General features: G+C 40.0%; 1 protein-coding gene across 13 annotated transcripts in view; it reads left to right on the forward strand.

Annotated features, from left to right (window-relative positions):
- The window catches only part of Celf2 (CUGBP Elav-like family member 2), a 496,258-nt gene that overhangs the window by 203,815 nt on the left and 268,000 nt on the right, over positions 1-24,443 (forward strand). The gene's annotated exons all lie outside the window — the stretch shown is intronic.

Raw genomic sequence — 24,443 nt, forward strand, 5'->3', positions numbered from 1 at the left:
GTGTACTCTATTGTAGAAATTATAGGCAATTTTTACGTAATCATGATGGTTTGTCTGATATGCAGTCTGTAATTTAATAATGTGATTCTGGTTGTTTTACATGTCGTCAAACTAGGGTAGAGCGGTTATTGGAAGAACTGGAGAGCTGGGATTCCGGGAGGAAAGGAAACTATGTCTAATTTTTATCAGTCTTGTTAGTCTTGATAGGGAAGTTTCTCTGATGAGCTCAGGGATGTCAAGTCAATAGGATCTACTTGTATTTCAGGCATGTTATGTAAAGAAAATCGAAAGAAATAGGAAAAGAACTGCTAGATTGAGTCAGAAAGGTCTGGAGTATATAAAATTCCCTCTTAAGGAGTGAGAAATTTGATAGTGGATGTAGGCTAAAAGATATTTAGTGAAGAAAAGTACTGCTGTCGAGTAGGAGTATGTACAAAACGTTTCCAATTCTCCCACTGTTAAGACTTAATATCCGCACACTTTCTGGCACCTTATGGTCTTCTTCGGAATGTTCCGGCCATTCCGAGTTTTATGATCCATTTTCCTGGCAACTAACTTTTCCCTGTGATGCTAGATGCTTTTTTCTAGTATGTCAGGTGTTATGAGTTGAAATTCTTAGGCAACTCTTCAGTAGCCAATTATTTAAGTCCTTCCTAAAATTAAAAAAAAGTGGGAAGGATGATAGAATTCATTAAATGTGAATTGTCCTTTCTGTCAATATGAAGACTATTAAACTTGCTGAAATAGGTGGTCTCAACTGAGATAATCGGAAAACATAAAACATTTAATTTCCTTTTGGTGCTTTTTCTGTGAGATATTAATCCTGATTAGTAACATTTCCATGATGTAAGAGATCTCTGTCTTCTGCATTTAATGCATGCTTGCAGGTGAGCTAGTTTGGAAGTTTTATGTGTTTCCTGTGTTAGAGTAGACTGCAACCAAGGAATTAGATTGATTATGATTTTGAATTTATAGTCACCTGCTACTTAAGTGACCATCATATATCTAGCTAATGAATGCTCTGTGAATTTAAAGTATTAATGGCCTCTGAAAGATGTAGTCTCTTGTCAATTAAATTATGAATTATGAAAATTTAATTTGTCCTTTTCATTTGGTAGATGAATATGGCTTGTTCTAACTCCTTAGTCTGAATAGAGACTTTGTATCTTAGTCATGGAGGACTTTCCTATACAAATCCTAATATGATTTCTACTCCATTTCTCTTCCAAATGTTCGTTATTTCCAAATGATAGCCTTTGGAATGGAACCAGATTGTTTTCAGTGTTTGTCAACTATTGCTTAATTGAACTAAAAAAAAATTTGTAAATGATAGCTTTATTATTTGTTTCCAAGATAACTATTGTGTGTCTCCTATGGCCCTGAGAACACTGTAGCATGTTTTTCAAAATAGCTTGTAATTAACTCATATTGAATGCTGTATTTGGGGATAGAGGTGTGTGGGTGGGAATATGATTTGGAAATGCATGAAACCCACCTAGGCAGTGTATTTTATTGCCATACTCATACAGTTGAGAAGATAGCTGTGTGGATTTATTGTTTTGGGAACTGGTTGTCATATATGGTATATTGCTGCTTGGACTAAATTGCAGTCTGCTAGATATTGGCCTGTTCCTAAAAGAAACTTAAATAAAGCATGGGGGCTTTTCGGGGTTGATTTTCGAAAGCAGGAGAACATATTTTCAGTGACATTTTTCCCACAAGAATATATTAGATAAGTTTGCAAGATGTAATATGTTTGAGTCCTCAAGGCAGATGAACAAATAGCTTTTGAGATGAATTATTATGCTTGATGGCCCCACGAGCCATTCAGGGTTTAAAGAGCCCACATCATTTAAGGCTCTGTAGTGGCATAGAATTGCATGTGCTTTAAAATTTGGGGTTTTAGACATTCAGCATTTAAAGCGTAAATGGAAATGAACACGTTAAATAATCTTGACTATTGTTTTTGTTCTTTCTGTTATTATAAAATACTGTTTACAACAAACCATCATGAAAATGGTACTGATTTTTTAAAAAATTGTTTCAAACTGGGGCAGTTAGTTTTGAATTAGGAGTAGGGGTAGTATTCCCTCCTTTGTTTCAACTTTTTAGTGATTATATATACATCTAGATTTTGAGTGCTTTTGAATTTTTAAACAACTGAGAAATAAGGTCCATATAATGAGAAATTACAGATGAAAAATTAATGCAGCTTCATAAGTATTAAATACTGAAGATATGAGAAAATGAAATTGTTAATTTTTTTTCACGTTCAGTAAGTATCCTTTTGAAACTGAGAAAAACCAAGCTGATTGTAAATTCATCTACTTGGTGAATTGGCTTTTTGGTTGTAAGTCTTCCCAAGTTAGGGTAACTGGCAAAATATTTATCAGCATATAATTAAACTGAAAGGTAGTCCTAAGGAAATCATCGTTAAAATTGAAAAGAACTTTAGAAACTATCTCATCAGCACTCATTTTATAGATTAAGGGGCAATGTGACCAGACCCACCAAAATGAGAACACGTGAGCTGTTAGTTGAATACCTAATTTGTGCCAGAGTGCTTTATTTGCATTGTCTGTGATCTTCATGGTAGATATAAAGGTTAAATATTATCCCCATTTTACAGATGATGTTTAAAGAACTTGCACTTACTACCATAGGCAGTAAATGGCAAAGCTGTGGGGTTGTTTTTTCCCGTGTGTGTGGGTGTGTGTGGGTGTGTGTGGTGAGGTGTGGTGAATGTATGTCCATATGCTGATGGAGAGGGAGGAAAGAACTGTAATTAAAAAGTATGTCAGATTTTTTAATCAGAAGACCAAAATTGTACCACATGAGTATGCTTGAGCATTGTAAGAAATAAGCATATATCACCTGTTCAGGTTGACATGTGAAGTGTCATATTCTTATTCAATTCAAATTTATTTATTCCATATGTTCATTAACTAATGAGAATATATTTTAATTACACAATTTTATTTTTTTTGGTTTACTAGCAAGACGAAGATTGACAGCAGTGGGGTCTTCTTCCCCCCACCCCGTATGGCATTTAAAGTTTATATGGAAAATGCAGTTACAAATAATAAAATCCTGAGATAACTGACATTTATTGCCTGATTCCATGATGGTCATGAAAGGAAATTAAAATGAGAAAACTCTAAAAGAAGAGCTGTACATATGGTTCTTCAAGGGGATTTTTAAAAATACTTTTTCGGGTGGGATTTCTCAGTTAACAGTGCATATTTTAGTATCAGTTGCTTTCTGAGACCAAAAATTCATCCCACATTGGCTTTTTAGAATGTGAATGTTATCTTTGATCTGGGCAGAGGTATAATTTTAATTGTGAAGTCTTGCTATTTAATTGTAATGTGCTGGATTGGGATTACTTTGGCATCTGTTGATGAGATGCAATGAACTGGGGAACCAAAAACCTTGAAAGACAAGATAAAAAGGAGATGGGATTTTCAGATATGAACCTAGTAATTAAGATTTCATAGAATTGTTTAGAATGTTGTCTACTTCAGTATTTTTCTTCTCCCCCAACAGCTATAATAACACTATATTTGGCCTCTGAAGTTGTTTGCTTTTTTTTTTTTTTTTGCATAAATCCCCAAACTTTTCATTCTTCTTTACCCCCTTGTTTCTTAAACACTATTTCACTTCTCATAAAAAATAAAAAGGTGATGCTTTTTGGCACACAAAATAACCTGGTGCACTTGAATGTATACAGCCAGCACATGGTATGATCCCAGCTATTGTGCAAAAATTCAAGGTAGTGTTCATTGTTGAGTTATATGTGTAGACTCAGGTGACCAATATCCTAATGGCAATCTGATATCATTGTGGAAAATTAAAAACAACAAAAAAAAAACCCTCACAAATGTTAAGCAATACTATCAGTATCCCTTATTTGCATTTAAATGGAACATGTTATACTTTTAACATGTTTCAAGCAGCTAAATTAATAAGTCATCACTGAACTTCACCCAAATTTAGAAAGTCATTATCTCCAGTTTAGATTATTGCTTATTGGAAGGCTTTGCTTCTTCAGGGGAGGGTCACATTTTTGGTTCTCATTCATGGATTAGGTCATCACAGAAGGTGAGGTGTTTCTCTGTGTAATATATGTTTTTAGAGAACTGCAGATGGGAGGGTTTAGAAGCCACTAACGATTTCCAGTTCATTAGCACCTCCAAGTTCTCATGCCATCCTGTCTGCACCATCCAGGAGGTTCCAAAGTAACACGGTGTGCTACTTGTGTAGCAGTGCAGAAAATGTATTTTTATTTTTTCCTTAAGAACATGCTCTTGCTAGACCTAGGAGAAATGGAGCTGTGCGCATTCTTGGAAAAACCTATGTGGGAAACAAAAACTAATTAGAGCAGTAAATGTGATGCTCTCAGGTAATTGTAAAATAATTATTCCCCTTTAGCATCATCACTGTTTAATTGTGCCATCCAATATCCTCCTGCTCGGAATCCAGATGTGCAGGGATAGACACCTCCTCCTCCTCCTCCTGGGAATGTCTTTTTCATTTAGTGTGAGCCTCAGACTCTTCCTGAAGGGCTTCTAAAAGAAAGGAGGGGGGACATTTAGGGAGGTTTTGAACAGCTTCACTCTCCCTGCTTGTTCTAAATCATGACAGAAAGTGATTACTTCGACTATTTTTATAGAAATACAATTCCAGTTCTCTGGTTGACATGCCTCGCGTGAGCACGTTGGAAATTTACACTCTGGCGGTGCCAGCTCAGAGTTTTATGAACGGTCTCTTTTATGAACTGTAGATTGTATATTGTGTTCACATAGTGAGAGTGATGTTGTAGAATCAGCTGATAATTTAAAATGTAATGCTAATAAATATGTAATCATATGGCTTTCACAGTGATCTATGAGTACAAATTCAGGTTTTGGTTAAATTTTAATTACTCTGTTTGAATGAATGCCTCACAACCAACTTACCAACAAATTATTAGACCCATTTTTTTCCCCCTAAAGATTTATATAAATTAACTTTCGGTTATCTTGAGACTGAAGCATTCTGGTTTATTCTGTGTTTTTCTACCAGGCTGATGTGGCCTTAAATTCAGATTTCAAATAAATCTATTTCGAGGAGATTTTTTTTGGGGGGTGGGGTGGGGATAGTACCAGGGATTGAACTGAGGGATACTCAACCACTGAGCCATATCCCCAGCCCTTTGTTTTTTTTTGTATTTCCTTTAGAGACAGGGTCTCACTGAGTTGCTTAGGGTCTCGCTTTTGCTGAGGCTGGCTTTGAACTCGAGATCCTCCTGCCTCCGCCTCCCAAACTACTGGGATTACAGGTGTGTACCATGGTGCCTGGCCCAAAGAGATTTTCTAATCATCTTTTAGGTCAGCAGCAGGGTAAGAGTGAGCCATCAGGATAACCCATTGACCAGGATTTCTTTTGTAGCAATACTGTTTTAAATATGGGATATATATGTCTGTTGTAACTATGGGATATGTGTAAAGGCTCAACAATTAAAGCAGTTTCAGAGGTTTGTCTTCTCAGTGATGCTGTGTATGGCTCTTTCTGTTGTGACCCTGAGCATCAAGTTCCCCTAGCCCAGTAGCTGCTTTATCTGACACTTGAGGGTTCCAGTAGGACTGAAGACTTCCTGCTTCCCAGAGGAAGGTGGTGACTTTGCACCCAGAAGACAATTAATCTCAGCTCATTTGTCATCTTGATGAAACTTTTGGACAATTAAAAAAAAAATTTCTGTAGGATCATATGGTACACTCCTAAGTACTTCAACTTATATGCCAAGTCCAGAATTCTGTGGCTTTTTTTTTTTTTAATGCTGAAAAGTTTGATTTTCATGCTATTTCTGAAGAAAGTTCATAGCTTGACTTAGGCTCTTTAAATTTTAAGGTGATGTTTTATATCCTTGTCTCAGTCTCCCTCTGTAGCAGAAGAGCTACTCCTTATGTTTCTGACACAAAGAGAATCAGTTGCTTCTTTTGGGCTAAAGGAGCAAAATGTTTTGTTATTGACCTGGCAGTGCTTGGTAGGCCTAAATGTGTGTATGTATATGTAAATATGATTTTACAAGAGTCCATCTTATTGGACATAATTTTTTACTTCCTTAAGATATCTTCCATTTAATGATCTTTAGTTATGAAAGTTATGAAATTGTTATACAGCATAACATGTATTTGGAGATTATTTTATTATGTATCATTGTCACTGAGGAATTTAAGGTTCAGAAAGGTTTTACATTTTGACCAATCGTATGTTGCAGATTACTCATACTGTTAGAAAAAGGACTGGGTTTTCAATTTCATTCCCCAGAATTTCAGATTATTTTAAAGGTTTTTTAAAAAAAAAAAAATGTTCTCTCTGATAATCCTGCCATATCATGTTGGGTAAAAAGTTGTGACCCTTCATGGTTCTGTGGCTTAGTCTGTCCTTGCTGCAAAATCCAGGTACCTTGGGGTCCTTCTCTTTCTCAGTTGCAGTTGAGATGTTGCTACTCTCAAGATCTTCTAGATTTGGAGTAGGAGGAGGGTAGAAAGACTCATCACAGAAAAGTCTGGCCAGTAGCCCCTAAACAGACACTTTCTTCTTGTGCAGTTACATCTGATACAGACCAGACCAACTTCCTTCCCTTGCACTTGTTGGCTACTGCTGTTGTTTTATATGACACATATCATCAAACCGTCCCTAATGCTGTCACAAGGAGTCCTTGAAATGTTGATGATTGTAATGGGAGTCCAGCATGGAAAGTGAACATTTAAAAAAGTGACCATGATCAGAGGTCGATGAGCCTACAAGGGAGTAAGAATTGAGTTGTCATAAGCCACCTGGAACACACACAGACCTTCATACCCAGTTGTCTTTTTGGAACCCAGAGGAAGACACTGGGTGTCAGGCAAGTGAAACAAGCGTGGGCTGAGATCTGACATTGCACTTTGTCCTTGAAAAATTTTAGGGAAATTACAGAAGAGAAAGTTGCCATATAAAGCACAAGGAAGAGAAGTGCCTATTAGGGGACTCCTGTGGATTTATTTAGTGTGCTTATTTGTTTTGCTCTTCACTCCTGATTCTTCGTACCCCAGCTTAGATTCAGTGGGGACACAGAATAGCACAGCTTTTTTCTAATGCCTCTCATGTTTTCCAGATTTATGGCTTTTATTCTGGTCTTCTCTGAAACCTGTGTTGTTAGCTCTTTCCTGAACAGTTTCCTACATTTCAGGAGAAGGCCCCCCCCCAACCTCCCCCGCCACAGTGCTTGCTCATGCTCAGGGTTGGAGCCTGGAGAGGAAAGCAGGGGCCAGACACCTCCGTCTTCACCGCACTGAATCCTACTGGAGCAGCTGCGTGTTGCTGTGCCCAGAACTGTATTTTGACTTCCTGCATTATAGAAGGGGTGTTGAGTTTTCGGGTTGAGCATAAGGGTAGCATATTTCAGAATGATTAACTTTATGGATGTCATTGTCTTGGCCAGCTATATTTGGCTATGCTGCAGCTGTGTTTGCATTCTCAAAATTGTCACCAGGAGGCCCCCATCTGAAATTATTCACTCCAGTCTGTGCTGGTAACATCTTTCCTCATGACGTCCATTGTCCACCCAACCATCTTTTCTTGTGTCAGGATTCAGAGATAACACATGAGTCCTTTGAGAAGTCTGGCTGCTGTTGAGCACTGCAGGCATCTTTCTCTCAGAGTGGCTTCTTAATGTTATTAAGTCTGTCCTTGTCCTGGATCATAATGCTACCTCTCAGGATTCTTCTTTCTTTTCATAACAAGCTGGTACTTCCCTGAGTCCTTGTTCCTCCTGCTGTTTTCTGTTTAGATGTCAAAAGTTGGTCCCAGCATCTGCTAATGGGTGGTGTTTCTTCCTGGTCTGTATCACAAGTGCACTTTGAATGCATTTTTACTGACTTCCAAGTGTCTTGGAGGCCCTTGATGCAAAGGCTGTGTTGGAGAGGAGAGTTAAAAGGCAAATCACTTTTTCCCCCCTTGATTGACACTTGCCAATTTACTTTGCTCTCAGGAAGAATTTAGGTGACATTTTTTTTTTTTAATACGAAAAACATTGCAATTCACTGGCCATGAGTGGGATTTAATTTTTAGGTATAAATGCCTTCCTCTTGGATCGGTTCTGACTGTCAGGTACTTGTCCTGCAGGCAGTAGAATCCCTAGAGACCTGACTTTGCTCTAGAGTCCCTCCAGGCAGCAGGGTAGAGGGCCATTCTTCATGGCAAGATGCCCTTTGCCAAGTATGTCTCGTGTTCTGGCTTGGCTTGTGATTTGTTTCATGCCTGTTTCTTCAAGTCTAAGTTGACTTGTCAATATGCCCCTCTAGAAAGCAAAATAATAAAATATCCTAACTTTTCCCAAAGGAGTATTGTGAGACTAAAGTTGGGAAAGGAATGACAACCTAAATATTTTATAGTTTCGTAGTGCTTACAACTGACCACAAATTCACCTTCATTTCCTGGGAAGACCAAATATAATAGAGCTTCATTACAACCGAGCATTTAATGTCTCGTCCCTCAGAAAGTTCATGCTTTAAAGTCTTAGACAAAGACCCATCAAATAATATTCTCTCCAATAAACTCGGAAGATGCTCAGTCCCCAGGACAACGTGATAAAGACTGAATTTCTCCCCTTCCTCTTTCTGCGTGATGATTGAGAAATAAAATGCAGCTCATGTTCTAGCTGTGAACTTGTGGTCAGACCTTCCATTCTGGGATGGGGTGAGGTGAAGGGCATACCTCCATCCAGGATCCCCATGTGTGCCTTCCGCAAAGCCCATCTCTGTGCCCACTGGAATAGGTTCTGATTTTCTTATGGGAAGAGAATTAGTCACACCATATGAAGGCTGTTTCTGTCATAATGGGAATCCTAACTGCAGCAGAGACCCAATCAGTAAGGTGACAGTCTTGATAGAATAAATATGGAGGAGGAAGAGTGTAGACTGAGTAGCCTAATGGCCTCATGAGGTACTCAGGCCACAGAATGCCTGGAGAACATAGGAGGAAAGTCTCTGGAGGACCTGAGAAGGAATTTGGGTTTTTAAATTTTATTTTTAATTTAATTAATTATTTTTGCCTTAGGATGTGGCATAGAATGAGACAATAGGCACAGTGTGTATGTGATCTGGAGCATCTAGGTGGTGCTCAGCTGTAGCATGAATCCCAGTCATTCTGTGTGTGTGTGTGTGTGTGTGTGTGTGTGTGTAATGAACAGGTCCTTCCTTCTCCTTAGAGTCCTAAGAGATCAGAGCGGCTCTATGGCGTAAAGATGTGCTCTTAATCCTACAGATCACTTGATCCATTTAGATACGACATGACCAGGTCAGTCTGGAAGCCTGAAGCCTCGGGGTGAGAGTTCATGGGTTGCGGAATACTTGGCACCTTCTGTGGCTCAGAGTGTGATATTGACTATGAAGAAACTCCCTAGGCTGTGAATGTGACCTTCAAAACATAGAATCTCTTGCCTCACGTGGCAGGGAGTTTGCTGAAGGCAGGGGGGGGACTTTGGCAATATCAGAAATTACTGCTGTGTCCAAGTTTTTTGAGAGAGAAAAACAAAGTCTGTGACTAAAAGCTGAAAATAACTTTAGAGAAGGGAAACTTCGAGATTACTACCAAAATATTTGCCTTTGGTCTATGGCCATAAACAGGTTATTTCTAGATATTGTGGCAGCAGGATATGAGGGATTTTGAATGTGAAATCTAGGTTCATAGTTGTAACCCAACAATCTGCTTTATGTGATTTTTTTTTCACGTAAATGACATTTCTTGGTTTTATATCACAGACCAGTTTCTGAGTCTAGGAGGTGAGAGTGTTGTAGGAGATATCAGTGGACAAAGGACTAAAGTAGTGTCAGGATCTCTTTATGCCCGAGGCGGAGTGTCACCTGCTGTAGACATGAGGAACCAATAACATTGAATGCGAGGGTGGGTACCTGTTCTTCATGTATGGCAGCAGCATATTTTGTAATCAGCTTTCTTTTGAGGATTTCATTAGACACCTGATACTTCCCATTTACTTCTAACTTTTTCATTTTCATATCTGATTTAGGTAAACAGTTGGCACCCTCTAGGGTACTCTAGCCCCTTTACTATTCTAGGGTACTCTAAGCCCCTTTACTATTCTCGGGTGTCATTTGGTCCCCACTGACTCTCTTAGTTGGTGACTTTCTGCAGTATCCATTACAGCCATTTTTACTCCCTTCTAAAGTGGGCCCCGTGAGGAAGCAGTAGAATAATTGAGCCTCTAAAGAAGGTACCAGCAGATTTTAGATGATTGATAGTCATCACCAACTCATGGGATATCTGGTCCATTTCAAGTGTGGTCACCCTCTCAACCTCTCTCTAGCCTTTTTGCACAAATACATACACTTTCAATAGGATCCTAGGTTTTCAGCAAATTGTAAATCTGTCTCATGTAGATACCCATTGTAGAGGAAGGAATAATAGGAAAGGTTAGAGTAGAATTCATGCATGGGTTGGTCCAACCTACAAACAGTTTCATGCCAAATATTGGCTTGTCGAAATGCCTTTACTCTTGGCAGGAGACAAGCGCTGTAACCTAAGAGGATGTGATTGAGTGGAGTTTTCATGCCCCATGTGCTTATTGTATTCTTGCTACTGATGCAAACATTATCTATAATTACATTTTCAAGTGACTGAAAATTGCAGGCTTTGTTGAACAAAAATACAGCCAAAGAATGGAATGTATATCCACTCCACCCTCATTATAAGGCTTTCAGAAATCAGACTATAAGGCCCAATACCACAGCTCTCAACTACAGGATACCAACTCCATTCTCTGATGTTTGAACACTTTGTCAAAATGCTGGGTTCCCACTGATGATCATGTAATTGGAGGGAAATGCTATTGCTCCTTTAGCGCTTCACTTGGTCCCTTGTTGTCTCAATCACAGTAGCATCTCTTCTCACAAATCCTGTCTCCAGGATGTGAAACAAGAAACCACAATTTGATTTAGATCTAACCACGAAGGGCAAGAAAGTTGGTAGAGGGACAAACACGGTTGCCTTCCTGGGCAGGTGCAATTGCATGTCTGAGCCATGAGGCCATTGTCCCACTCCCAGACCCCCACCTAGGGCTGAATGTAAAAGAAATTTGTTCCTGTGGGGACCTGCTGCATCATGGACTCCTCCCTTATCCTTAGAACCTGGCCACGGCACAAGAAAGACATCCTGGCCAGATTTACTCTCCTAGACACAAGATAAGACGCGCTTTCTAATTTCAATGAGAGTTTAAATCACATGGAATTTAAAAAAGAAAAGAAAAAAGATTCAGACACATTGTAGCTGAGTATTTTGCTCAGGATTGATTAGGATTTTAAAATTCAGGGAATTGTTTAATGAAACAGAAAATGTTGTTGGTTTTGATGGAAAACTGATGGGAGGAAGAAATTATGGTGGTGATATTATTTTGTTTTTAAGGCCTTAAGTTTATAACCCATATATTTATTTTCACACATTAAGTATAAACTCACCTTCTAGGCCCCAATAGAGCCCTCTTTTTTGTTGTTGTTGTACTGGAAATTTAATCTGGGGTCTTTTCCATTAAGAAATATCCCCAGCCCTTTTTTATTTTGAGACAAGGTCTTACTAAGATGCTGAGGTTGGCCTTGAAATTGTGATCCTCCTGCCTCCCCAGTAGCTGGTATTACAGGTGTGTACCACTGAGTGCTGTGAATCCAAACTCTTTGAAAAACTGAAGAAAAATTAGTGTGATGGCTTTAATCCAGAGGAGAAGCCGAACAGATACTTGGCTAAGGTTACTCAGAAAACCTGCAAAACATTCCTGATTCTCTTGTGACCTTCCTTGAATGACAGGATAAACGTGGATTCTAGCTTTCTAAGTAAGGTCTTAGCAGTGAAAATTCTGAGAGATAGGTAGTCTCTGTAATATAATATAATTGCCCAATTGTAAAGAATAAACGAGACCAACTCAATTTGTATATTTCACGAGATTCCCTCTGTGAATTACAAATACTCTCTTATATTCAGGGCACTTTTTTTTTTTTGACAGGTTATGTAGTTATGTCTCTAAGTGCCTGGGCCTTTGATAGCTTGGATTCTTAGCCAATCAGTAAAACTGACTTTAGGAAATGTAATTAGCCTAGAACCAAAGTAAATTAGCTTTTAAAGTTATCTAATTCTCAGGGTTTCTTGTGTACCTCTACAATAGCAAATTGATTCTACTCTGGTCTTGTAAATACTGTGCAAGTCAGAAAGGTATCTCTCCAGTTGTTCCATTTGTTCCACAGATTGAATAGTTAAAATGAAGTTGGACAGCTGAGGAGTTGAGGATTTATGAGTCACAACTGACCTATTATTTAGCTGAACTATCAGCTGTTTTGTTGTCATAAGAAACAACCTAAAAATTTCCGTACTAGAATCTGTTCCTTTTTTTTTGTACTCTACGATGCCTGCCAGTGAACAAGAGTTGCAGCTCATTTTAAAGCATCATTTCTTTTGATTTTTTAAAATTTATTTTTCTTCTAATTTTTTATATGACAGCAGAATGCATTACCATTCATATTACACATAGAGCACAATTTTTCATATCTCTGATTCTACACATAGTATATTCACACCATTTGTGTCTTCATACAGGTACTTGGGGTAATGATGTCCATCTCATTCCACCATCTTTTCTACCCCCAATCCCCTCCCTCCCTTCCCCTCTCACCCCTTGCCCTATCTAGAGTTGGTCTAATCCTCCCATTTCTAACAGAGATATTCAAAGTCTCACATGGACTGCATGGTTACTGGCTATTCTAGGTGTTATAAATTTTTATCAAGTGTAACAGTTATTAGATTTTATTAAGCATTAGACATTTGGCTCTTCTAAGCTGTAGTTTGAGGCTGGTGACTTCACCTATTTTTCTTTAGGGAGACACTGGTTGGGAATGAAGAAACATGTGCCCTTTTGCATTTTAGGTTGTGTAGAATTAGTAAAGGATTTTCTTTTCTTTCTTTCTTTTTTTTTCCTGTACCAGGGATTGAACTCAGGGACAATTAACCACTGAATCACATTCCAAACCTTTTTTTGTCTTTTATTTTGAGTTGTTTAGGGCCTCAATAAATTGCTGAGCCTACCTGTGAACTTGTGATCCTCCTGCCTCAGCTTCCTGTGACACTGGGATTATAGGTGTGTGCCACCACACCAAGTGGATTAACAAAAGATTTTCTTGTTGGGACACAAGTGTTTCACTGTTTCAACTTTCCAAAGACCTTCATTCTTAACCCTGTAGATCAGCTGAGGTAAATATTATGATATTGCCTTTCTTTTTTGGCTACATCTAGAACATTAAAAATATTTATCCCAGAGACTCAGGAGACTGAGGCAGGAGGATGGCAAGTTCAAAGCCAGCCTCAGCAATTTAGTGAGGCCCTAAACAACTTAGCATGACCCTGTCTCTTAAAAAAAAAAAGGGGGGGGGGGGGTGGGAGGGGATGGTGGAGGTGTGGCTCAGTGGTTAAATTGCAGCCTGGATTCAATCCCTGCTGTGGGGGGCAGGGAGTCATCTTTTTTGGTAGAAACACTGGTGGAAGAAAAGTAACCTCTTGGGAATGTGCATTTCATCAGTACTCTGTGGTCTTGCTCATTGAATTATAGAATGTGGTTAGTTTGTGGTGGTAGAAAACCAACATTAATCAAAACTGGTAAAATTGCAATTCTATCTGAAAAAGCTGCAATGGTAGTAGTACTCTTCTTCTCTAGTAGCTAATATTGGATCTGGTGTGACCCACAAAATTAATTGTACAGGCAATAGAGTCTAAATTGTTATCTAGTCCATCCTCTGGCTCCCTGAATTTTCATTAGAGCTCTCTAATTTACCCTTGATCAGAACTGAGAATAAAGGGCACAGATGTGTAAAAATAAGAGGAGGGGAGGGCATCCACTTATGTAGGCCTTCCATGTAGGACCTCTAGTTCTTTCTCTTGCTCTTAGAGGTCCAGATACTGTGAGTCTGTCTTGCTTTGCTGGGGTACCCCAGTTTGTACCTGTTGTCTTGATGTCGTTTATAGCATCCCTGTTTTACTCTAAGAAGAGTCCCAGATCATAGCTTATGTGATTTCTCTTCTCATGTCTAGCCTGGTGTAACTAGCTTTCTTAAATATGGACATGTGTCCAGTTATTAAAAGCCTAGCCACAGGACTAACTTAAGCCTTGCCACAAAAGTAGTCACCCATGCTTTTAAATGTTCAGGAGAAGAAATTTCTAGCCCCTCTCCAACCCATTTCCTCACCTAAAGCTTTATAAAGAGAACAACGGTTCAAAATTTCACAGCGTTTTTTTTTTTAGTGTTTCCAGAGCATTGGCATCTTCCTGGCCACCCCAAGATATGCCATCTCCTTAGCTGTTGTTTTTTTCTGACCTAGATCCCCTGTGCTGGAAATTCCTCCATCCACCTCTCTGTCTGCCATTCCACCAGCATCTGGGATCAGTGTTAGACATTCCTGAGATGAGACATTCAGGGTAAACCTTTCCATTCCGTTCAGTTAAATTCATGAAATAACTTTTCCTCATTCTGGAAAGCTCAAACGGGAAGCTCAGATATTTCTGATAACTTTCAACTGAAGCGTGACCAGAGCCAGAAAATGATTTGATGACATAGCCTTTGTGTGCTCTCAGGCTGTCCTTTGTGAAACAGGACCATCAAAGCCCAGCCCAGGCGTCCTGACCCCAGGGTACCCAGGTATATTTTTGCATTTTAATCCCTGGGATACTTTTTCAGTCTATAATTCTAACTGTTCTCTCTCATGCAGTACTAGAATTTCAGGGGATTGGTGAAATATGTGTGTTTAAAATTGATTTCCCGATTTTTACATTTATACCCAGCTGTTTGTTATTCAGTTCAGCCATCAGCATCTGAGTCTCAATGGACCGTGTAATGTGCAGCTGTAGCCAGATGTAACGCTTCCTCTGCCTAAATGTTTCTGTTAGAAGCTTAGGAGGCAGGCTAAAGACTGCTGATAACTGTGTTGCCTGCAGTAATTTACCCTCTGGAGCTACACAAATTCTGCTTGGCAATTTTATTTCATGACCAACAAGCAGAGCAGTGTTTGTGATCTCCATCCCTGGTAGTAATGTTGACACTGTGTATATCAAGCCTATCTGCATTGATATGAAAGGTACTTGTACAGTTAATTTGAACCACAGGAAGCCAGCTGATCTGCATTCATAAATACTCTGGAAGCAAGGTAGCACTTCAGAAACATCAGCCAGGATTCAAATTGCACCTCTGTCCAGATTAAAATAGGTCCATAAACTATTCTCTCCAGCAGAGAATTTCTTAGGAAAATTTTTCGAGGAGAGAAAAAAATAATAATTTTAGGATCATTTCTCTTTTGCCGATCGTCAACCTTGTTTCTAATTTGCATTTATTATTCAAATCAGTGTTTCCTTTTGTATTTGTATGATGTATCTTTGTTTAGAGGCTACAGCTTCTACTAAATTTAATTACTTCCCTTCGAGGCTTTAAATTGAGGGCAGCTTCTATTAATTGTTAATTACTTTCCTCTGCCATTTACACAGTAAAAGTACAGTCACTAATTGAGGGTATCTTCTGTAGAGTGACAAGAGGCTCCTTCAGTCTCAATATTTACCTTTTTATGGGGTCCGATTTTAATTTCTCTAACCTTATCTCTTATTAAACATAAAAATAGACATTCCATTGATATATTGACCCTTCCTATGATCCAATGTCCTTAGACATCCCAGGTAAATGGGAATTATACTTGGCTCTGTGTTGCCCTCTGGTGGTGTCTTGCTCTCTTTGGGCCTCCTTAGAACAACCTTCCTGGGAAATTGGAACCCCTGGGTCTGTTCCCTGGCCAGTTGGGATTGATTACTTCCATAATAGATCTTCCCTCATTTTGGCTGAGAGAGGAACAGTCAATATGGCCTGAATGACTTTTTTTTTTATGTCAAGTATTTATTGCGTGTCTTCTACACATTTGGCAGTTTTGACCATCTCCTTAAAATTCCTCACTTCACCTCTGTGGTAGGAGATTCTTTTTCTTTTCTGATTACCCTTCATTGCTCCCCACCCACTGCCCCTCGAAGTTCTTCCTGCATCTTGACTGTGGGCATCTTGCCTTACTCGGGGGCTCTCAGCTTGTCTTTCTCTGCCTTCGTTTTGAGAGGCCTCATATCCTCAAGGCTGAGGATGAAGGGGATGAAATATCTATTTCTCAACATTCAACCTTTTGTTTTGAACTGGTGGTCTCCTGATGGTGCTCAGCAGCCGGGGATTAGAGTCGGTCATGGTAGGTAGTAGAGTTTGCCTGCTCAGTGACTGGCATGTCCTGGATGCTCTTGGCTTGGTCACAGTCCCATTTCAACAGTGTTTTAAGAGCAGACTGACCACCACCAAGGGGTCTGTCACTTACAGAAAGAACAGTAAGAGTGTTTATTCATGTATTAGATTCAGGAGTCCCCGAGATGAAGCTCCCTTGTGGCCTAGCTTGGGCTGTTGAGTTTCTCACTGACATTTCAGTCTTGACCACTCTGAAATAGGTTTGCCGTGAAACTCGGCTGCTGTGTCACAATGTGCTTCTATCCCATGGTTCTGAAAAATTTAATTAAAAAAAAAAAAAATCAAAGGTGGAGACAAAAACGGGTAGGAATAGAGGCTGAATTAATGAGCACTGGCAAAACAAAAAGCTTACTTCCCCATGATCAGAAAGCTTAGGTTTATGACCCAAACTCAGTGATTTTTAGTTTGGAGTTTTTGTTGGATAATTAATTAATTAGTTGTAAAAATGTTCTTCAGCCCTTGTAACTCCATGTAGGTAGCCATGTTAAATGATAAAGCGACAGTCTCTGCTAGCAGAGGAGTCAGAGCTGGCATGGGGGTTGTGATGTGTCCCTTTGTTCCCTGGAGGTGGCTGCCTCTGGGAGGACCAAGCCACACAAGCAAGGAGGAGCAGAGTCAGTGCTCCAGGGGTGGACATTTCAGCCTCCTTTCAGAAATGACTTCTTTCCCACCTGAGCTTGGGTTCCTTGTAGAATCTTCTTGCCTAGTCTCTGGGATTGACTGATCAATCGATCGATCGATTGATTGATTGCAGGGATTGAACACAGGAGTATTTAACCCCTGAGCCACATTTCCAGCCCTTTTGTATTTTTCATTTTGAGGCACATTCTTGCTCAGTTGCTGAAAGCTCTGCTATGTTGCTGAGGTTGGCCTTTAACTTGTGATCCTCTTGCCTCAGCCTCCGGAGCTGCTGGGGGTTTGCCCTGTATTACACCCTCTAGTTGTGCTGGTAGACGTGTGTAGTGTGTGAAATTGAATGGTATTTCCAACTGTAGTGCTTATTAAGTTATCGATAAAAGATGGTTGTCGACTTAAGCAAGGCTGAAGATAATCCTATTAGGAAGTGATTATTCAATGACCAGAATGCATCAGAAGAGGGGGAGTTATGGGAATGGTAGGAATCGGACAGGATTCTCCGTCAAATATTATGTAGTCCACAGCTGTAAAAAATGTATTCTGCAGTAAAACAGAATATCCTTTTCAGGACCGATTTTGTATATATTATTTATAAATTTTTAAATCATAGGTAAATTACAAAAGAAGGTGAGATGAGACACTCTTAAGGGTCATGCTTTTAAATGTGCCATATTATCTTAGTATAAATATTCCACCTAAAACTATTTTTATATTTGGAACCCCATGTATGGGCTTCATATCATAATTATTTTAAATTATACTGGTAGAGTTAATTATTATTAAAATGTTCTGGCAGCAATAAAACTCACTTATTAAATATTATTTTGGAGTTAAAACATGGGATGTTTTACAAATTCTTTGAGGTGGAGGAGGGTTGCTTGGCACCTTCTGTAGGAAGCCAACTGCTTTTGTCTCATTCCATTTCCCACCCACCACCTTGGGGCAGTGTCCTGGTCGTCCACACGTCCATACTGCGCTCTCGTGGCATTGACCATGTAAGGACAACAGCAGCCCAGTGCTGTGCAGTCTCTCCTGCATAGAGACCAAGATGGAGTGAGCCTTAGACCATGGCCCCCAGCCCTTTCTTGGGCACAGAATTGGTGCAGGTGGGTCAAATGGAAAAGGAAGAAAAGAGAGGAACTGTGTGTAGTGTTGATATGGAACCGAACTAGTGCTCACGGGCACCTCCTATCCATTAGCCTGTCGTCAAAGCTAGCATCAGTACTTGGAATGTCCCTCTTACCTACATGAGTCAAGTGAACTAAGACCTGCGGGCAAGAGCTCTGTACCTACAAGCGTGGACTTGAAGTGCTGAAAAACTGGAGCTCAGTGCTCAAGGTGGGCTTGGGTGTTTATCTCAAGAGATGTTCCTTGTTTCATGTTTACCCATGTTCACATTTTATTCCTTTCTTGTACTTCATAAGCCTCTATATGCACATTATTGAAGAAAAAATCTTTAGGCTAGTTTCATTAAAAATAAGGACTAATTGTCTATTACATTTTTACATATGGATGTCAGTGCTACTAGAAGAAGCCATGGGACCAAGCAGTCCCAATATTGGAGTACATACATTTTTAAATTTCAAGTGACTTCTTCATGTATCTGTTGAGGGTGAGATGGTTCAGGAGGATAACAGTGTTATTTTCTCCGTTTTTCATTTCTTGTGGTACTGGGGTTTGAACCCGGGGGTACTCTACCACTGAGCTATACCCTCAACTCTTCTTATTTTATTTTGAGGCAGGGTTTCTCTAAGTTGCAGAGGCTGTCCTGGAACTTGGAAAACTCCTTCCTCGGCCTCCCAAGTAGTTGGGATTATAGGTGTGTGCCACCTGAGCTGGATCCCTGTTTTCCTTTTGTCAACCTTATACTATCTACAAAAATCATCTGAGGCATTGAGGAGAACAAAGAGTGCGATAATCTGTATTTAGGCAATGACATTGATTTTTTTTTTAATCAAAGACTTCTCAGAGTTAGATGACCCTTAGGAAAATAAATTTCGAAAATTTTTTTTACCGTTTTCTTCATTGATCATGGGACCATGTGATTTTCAGATAAGGTAGGATGGGGAAAATCTCGTGGCAGTCAAAGCAACTGAAAGGGTGGCATTTTTGTGAGTCGTCACTGTTCTCGGTGAATGGCCTCTAACAGTGTGGAGACAGAAAAGACACAAAGTGGGTTCTCTGTTTTATAAACACACTATTTTGTATTTACTGCTTGCTAAGCGTGTAATCTGCTATAATAACATTTGCACATTTGATAAATTACATCATATAATAAAAGTAACAATAGTTTATAAAAACTTTAAAGGTGTAACTCTTATGGAATTTTAATCATGGAGAAATAGAACTCTAAGCCAAGAGGGTGGGGAAAAAACATTTTGTGCCATTATCCTGAGTGGTGACTTATTTTGATGCAGTCATTTGTTCTGGATGGGTTGGTTGCTCCCTTTGTACCAGGTGCCAGTTCCAGGTGGTGGGGAAGTGCTGCTTTTCAAGGTCCTCTCCACATTCTTAAAGATCAGATTTGACTTCCCTTCTGTCTTGTGAGTTCTCCTCTTGTGACCCTTTCAGCCTTCCTCTACCTTTTAGGGTTTTCCATTATTCAAGACTGAATTAAGCTGCCGTCCAGCTCTGCATCCCTGAGGGGTTGTGTTAGCTGCACTTCTCTGGCCACCTGCAACTCATAGTATCTTGGTGTGCTCAGGCCACCATAATAAAATACAGAGGACTGGGTGGCTTCAACTACAGATTTTTATTTCTCACAGTTTGGAGGCTGAAAAGTCCAAGATCAAGGTGCCTAGAGATTTGGTTATTGGGGAGGACTCTCTTCCTGGCTTGCAGACAGCTACCTTCTGGCTATAACCTCATGTTGCTGAACAAGGAAGCTCTGTGTCCCTTCCCCTTCTAATAAAGGGACTCACCTCACCATGGGGGCTCCAAGCTAGGTACCCCAACTAAACCTAATCTGCCTGCAAAGGACCCATCTCCCAACACCATCACGCTGAGGGTTAGGTTTTTAACATATGCACTCGAGGGGTCAGGGACACAAATGTTCTGTAGTGGTACCATCAAGACAGTGACCCTGAGCCAGGCATGGTGGTGTATGCCTATAATCCTAGCAGCTTCGGAGGCTGAGGCAGGAAGATCGCAAGTTCAAAGCCAGCCTCAGCAAAAGCAACTCAGTGAGACTCTGTCTCTAAATAAAATACAAAATAGAGTTGGGGATGTGGCTCAGTAGTCGAGTACCCCTAAGTTCAATCGCTGGTACCCGCTGCCCCGAAAAGACATTGACCCTGATCCCAAGTGAGGGAGGAACCACTGAGTGGGAAGGAGTTAGGGAAGAGGAGGTGCAGCATCAAGACCCCTCAGCTGTGAACATTGGTGTCTACGAACATGTGCCTCAGGGTTCCTCTTTCAGATTCAACAAGAGTAACTGGAAAGTCATGCCAGAGAAAGTTCCCCAAATCCTCTGATATGATGAAGTTGGAAAAATAACATTAAAGTGCAGAAAGAGATGGAATCAAGTTTGTAAGACTTCATATTAAGAATATGCTTTGTATGTCTTAGGTACTTCTCTCCACACATTTTAAATCTCTGCCCACCCCTCTGGGGGTTCCGCACATTTTCCTTTGAAAATAACCTTATGTAAAGTTATAGAAATAAAGAGGTGGGCCCTCTTCTGGGCTATTAACCCAGTGGGATCTCTGTGACCCCTCCATTAGGACATTCCATTGTACCCTAGAGAGTACAGTATTTAAGCTGGTTTGTTTGGATGCTTACAAACCTGGAACTTTAACATTCTGCTAGGATTACTTGAATTTTTATGAAATTCTTCACTCTGCATTTCTTTGATTATCTTGACTTTTGTGTCCCATTATCATGTATCTGGATTTTGCTGAAATGATACTATATTATGATCTACCCATTGCAGGCACAGGCTTGGGTTCATGATTGGCTTGGGGTAGAATCAGGATAGGCTAGAACATCTGCATGAGCTATTTTTACATGATCAGAATTTCAATAATAATATGAAATGAGAGGAAATCTGGGGCTTAGCACTCTATTGCAATATCCAGAGATTAGTTTTCTGTTATGATAGAAGGAAATTTTGTATTTACCCCCTTTCCTTTCAGATTTCTGTTGCTTTTCCACAGTAAACACTGTGTGTAATTTAGAGCTTTTCAAAGCCTGGCAGCATTGCTTTCTACCTTTTGACTTCAAACTCCGTGCTCAAGAGTTCCTGGGAAGCAAGGGTATAGTAAAGGTGGGAAGGAGGACACAACTGGTGGCGGTCCTTATTGACTGCAAAGTTGGTGTAACCACTCTAGAAAATGGTATGGAGATTCCTCAGAAAACTTAGAATGGAACCACCATTTGACCGGCTTATCTTACTCCTTGATCTAGACCCAAAGGACTTAAAATCAGCATACTACAGTGACACAGCCACATCCATGTTTATAGTAGGTCAATTCACAGTAGCCAAACTATGGAACCAACCGAGGTGCCCTTCAACAGATGAAGGGATAAAGAAATTGTGGGGTGTGTGTGTGTGTGTGTATATATATATACACACACACACACACACACACACATACACACATATACACACACAATAGAACTTTTTTTAAGTTGTAGATGGAAACACTACCTTTATTTTATTTATTTATCTTTATGTGGGGCTGAGGATCAAACCCAGTGTCTCAAACATGTGAGATGAGTACTCTACCACTGAGCCACAACTCCAGCACCACAATGGACTATTACTCAGCCTTAAAGTAGAATGAAATTATGACATTTGCCAGTAAATGGATGGAACTGGAGGATATCATGCTAAGTGAAATAAGCCAATCCCAAAGAATCAAAGGTTGGATATTTTCTCTGATATGTAGATGCTAATTCTCAATAAGGAGGTGGGCAGAATATAGTTACTTTGTATTAGAAAGAAGTGAAAAGAGGGGAGGAGGTATGGGGGGAGGAATGATAGTAGAATGAGTCAGGCATTTTTACCCTGTGTGCATATAACATGACCTGTGTAACTCTATATCATATACAACGAGAAGAATGAGCAGTTATACTCCATTTATGTATGATGTGTCAAAATGGATTCTACTGTCACATATAACTAATTAAAACAAATTTAAATAAAAACAAACAAAAAACAATCCGTCTTGGCTTTGAAGACTCGCACTAATGTGTCTTCTACCAAATGAGATTTCATCCTGGCTTATCATTTCTTTTTCCTTGAGAAGCTGTGACTGTCTTTTCTTTTTTTTTTAATTAGTCGAGGTACCATGCATATACCAAAATCATCACCTTTCTAAAGTGTACAGTCCAATGGCTTTCAGCTAATTCACCAGGTTGTACAGCCACCACTCTTCTCAGCACATCCAGAAGATGTCCCCTGCCCCTTAGTTGTCACCTGCCAGGTCCTCCCAACAAGTCCCCCCAGCCCTTGGCAACTCATTTCTAAGTCCGTGGATTTGCTTGTTGACCTGTTTTGCATATTTCACATAAATGTGAATATACAACACATGGACTTTTTAATCTGGCTTTTTTCACACAGTGTGGTGTTTCCGAAGGCCCATGTGTGCTTAGCAGGTCTCTGTGCTTCCTTCCTTTTTGTGTCTGGGTGTTATTCCCCTGTATAGACAGTGTCACTTTATCTCCTAGTAGAAGGACATTTAGATTGTTGTTGTTTTGAATAATGCTGCTATGAGTGTTCATGGACGAGATTTTGTGTGGACATTTGTTTCTAGTTCACTTGGGGTGTGCTTAAGTGTCTGAGGAACTGGAAAACTTTGCAGGTGACTCCATGTTACCTTCCCGCCATCAGCGTATGAACGTCTGGTTTCTCCCCCTCCTTGCCAATGCATGTGATTATCTATTCCAGAATCATTCTTAGTCGCATTTCTTTTGTAGATGGAAGGGCAGGATGTGGATGGTAAGAACCAAACCCAGAGAGCCACCATTGGGACCCAGGGTAGAACTCGCATCTTCTGATTTGTACTCACCATTCTTTCTGCCACACAGATTCAGGGAAGCATTTGATTCTTCAGTATCTGTGACATCCAGTGGTGTATCCACCTAGCCTCGCCTCTGAACACCAGACTTGAATAGCCACCTGCTTAACTCCACTTGGATGTACACTGGGCACGTCGAATTTCACATGTCCCAGAACGAAGTTTTGGTCTCCCAGCCCTTCTTTCCCCCATTTCACTGGAGGGTAAACTTCTGCTCAAGGCAGAAGCTTAAAATTCTTATCTTCCCTGTCTCTCATTCTCCATATCCAACTTATTGGCTTTTTGTTCAACATAGTCTTATTCTGACCACTTCTTTCTTTCTGCCCTGACCAAGCCACAAACATCTCTCACCTATCCTACTCACCTGTGCTAGTCACCTGGCTCTCATCTCTCACCTGGTCTTCAGATGGTATCAGTCCCCTGCTCAGATTCCCTACAGTAGGTTCTTTTCAAACCTAGTGAAATGTAATGTCCTGGAAACGTACTGAAACTGGTACAGGTGCAGCTCCATGGTAGAGTGTAGGCTTAGCCTGTGCAAAGTTCTTTCTGGGTCCCGTCCTCCAAATCGGTCAGTCAGTCAGTCCTAGGTCCCTGACCACAGCCTGCTTTCAGTGCCTGCCATCTTCTGCTCACTCTCATTGGCTGCTTTGCTCTTCTGCGATGCTACCACCACGTTCTCCAGCCAGGTGCTTTGAACTTGGTATCCCCCCAGCTCTGAGCCCTCCTCCTGCAGCCCTGAGCCCGCTTCCCCCAGGTGTTTGCACTGACTTGCAGCCTAGGTTCTGTTAAGGTTCTGCTTGTATGTCACCTCATCAAGAGGCTGTCCCTGGCCACCATATTGAAACCACAACCCATCACTTTCCCTTGCCCACTCATTTTATCCCTTGCATTGCTTTTAAAAGAATTATTTAACAGTATATGAGATGCTTATTTGTTTATTTTTCTATTTTGCCTATTAAGCAGTAAGCTCCAAGGAGCAGGCGCTTTGTCTCTTTGGTTTGCTGCTCTATTTGCATAACGTGGAATACTACTTAGCTCATAATAGGCAGTCAATAAATTATTGTTAAATGAACAGTTACTTGATTTCCTCCCCTGGGGTCATTTGGAATCTTTTCCTGTCAACCTATACTGGGTGAGCTTTTAATCTTTCATACATTTTGCAAAAGACTTCCATATATTTTTGGATGTGTTTGTTTAAGTCTTTCTGTAACAGTTTCTCCATATATAAATTTGCAATAATGCTAGGCAAGTGTTTTGAGACCTCATTTGAAAAATGTTTTCCCCTACAAGTACTAAAGATTATGCTTATAATATTGTCATTTTTATAACTCTGTCTGGTTTTAATATGTTATAACAGTGTGGACCCTGTTAGCCAAGTATGTGGTAATAGCCTTTTATTATAATACCCTAGGATATAATATCATAATGTAATAATATCTTATTACTGTGGTTC

This window comes from Marmota flaviventris, chromosome 12 (genome assembly GCF_047511675.1).
Source record: "Marmota flaviventris isolate mMarFla1 chromosome 12, mMarFla1.hap1, whole genome shotgun sequence".
Lineage (NCBI taxonomy): Eukaryota > Metazoa > Chordata > Mammalia > Rodentia > Sciuridae > Marmota > Marmota flaviventris.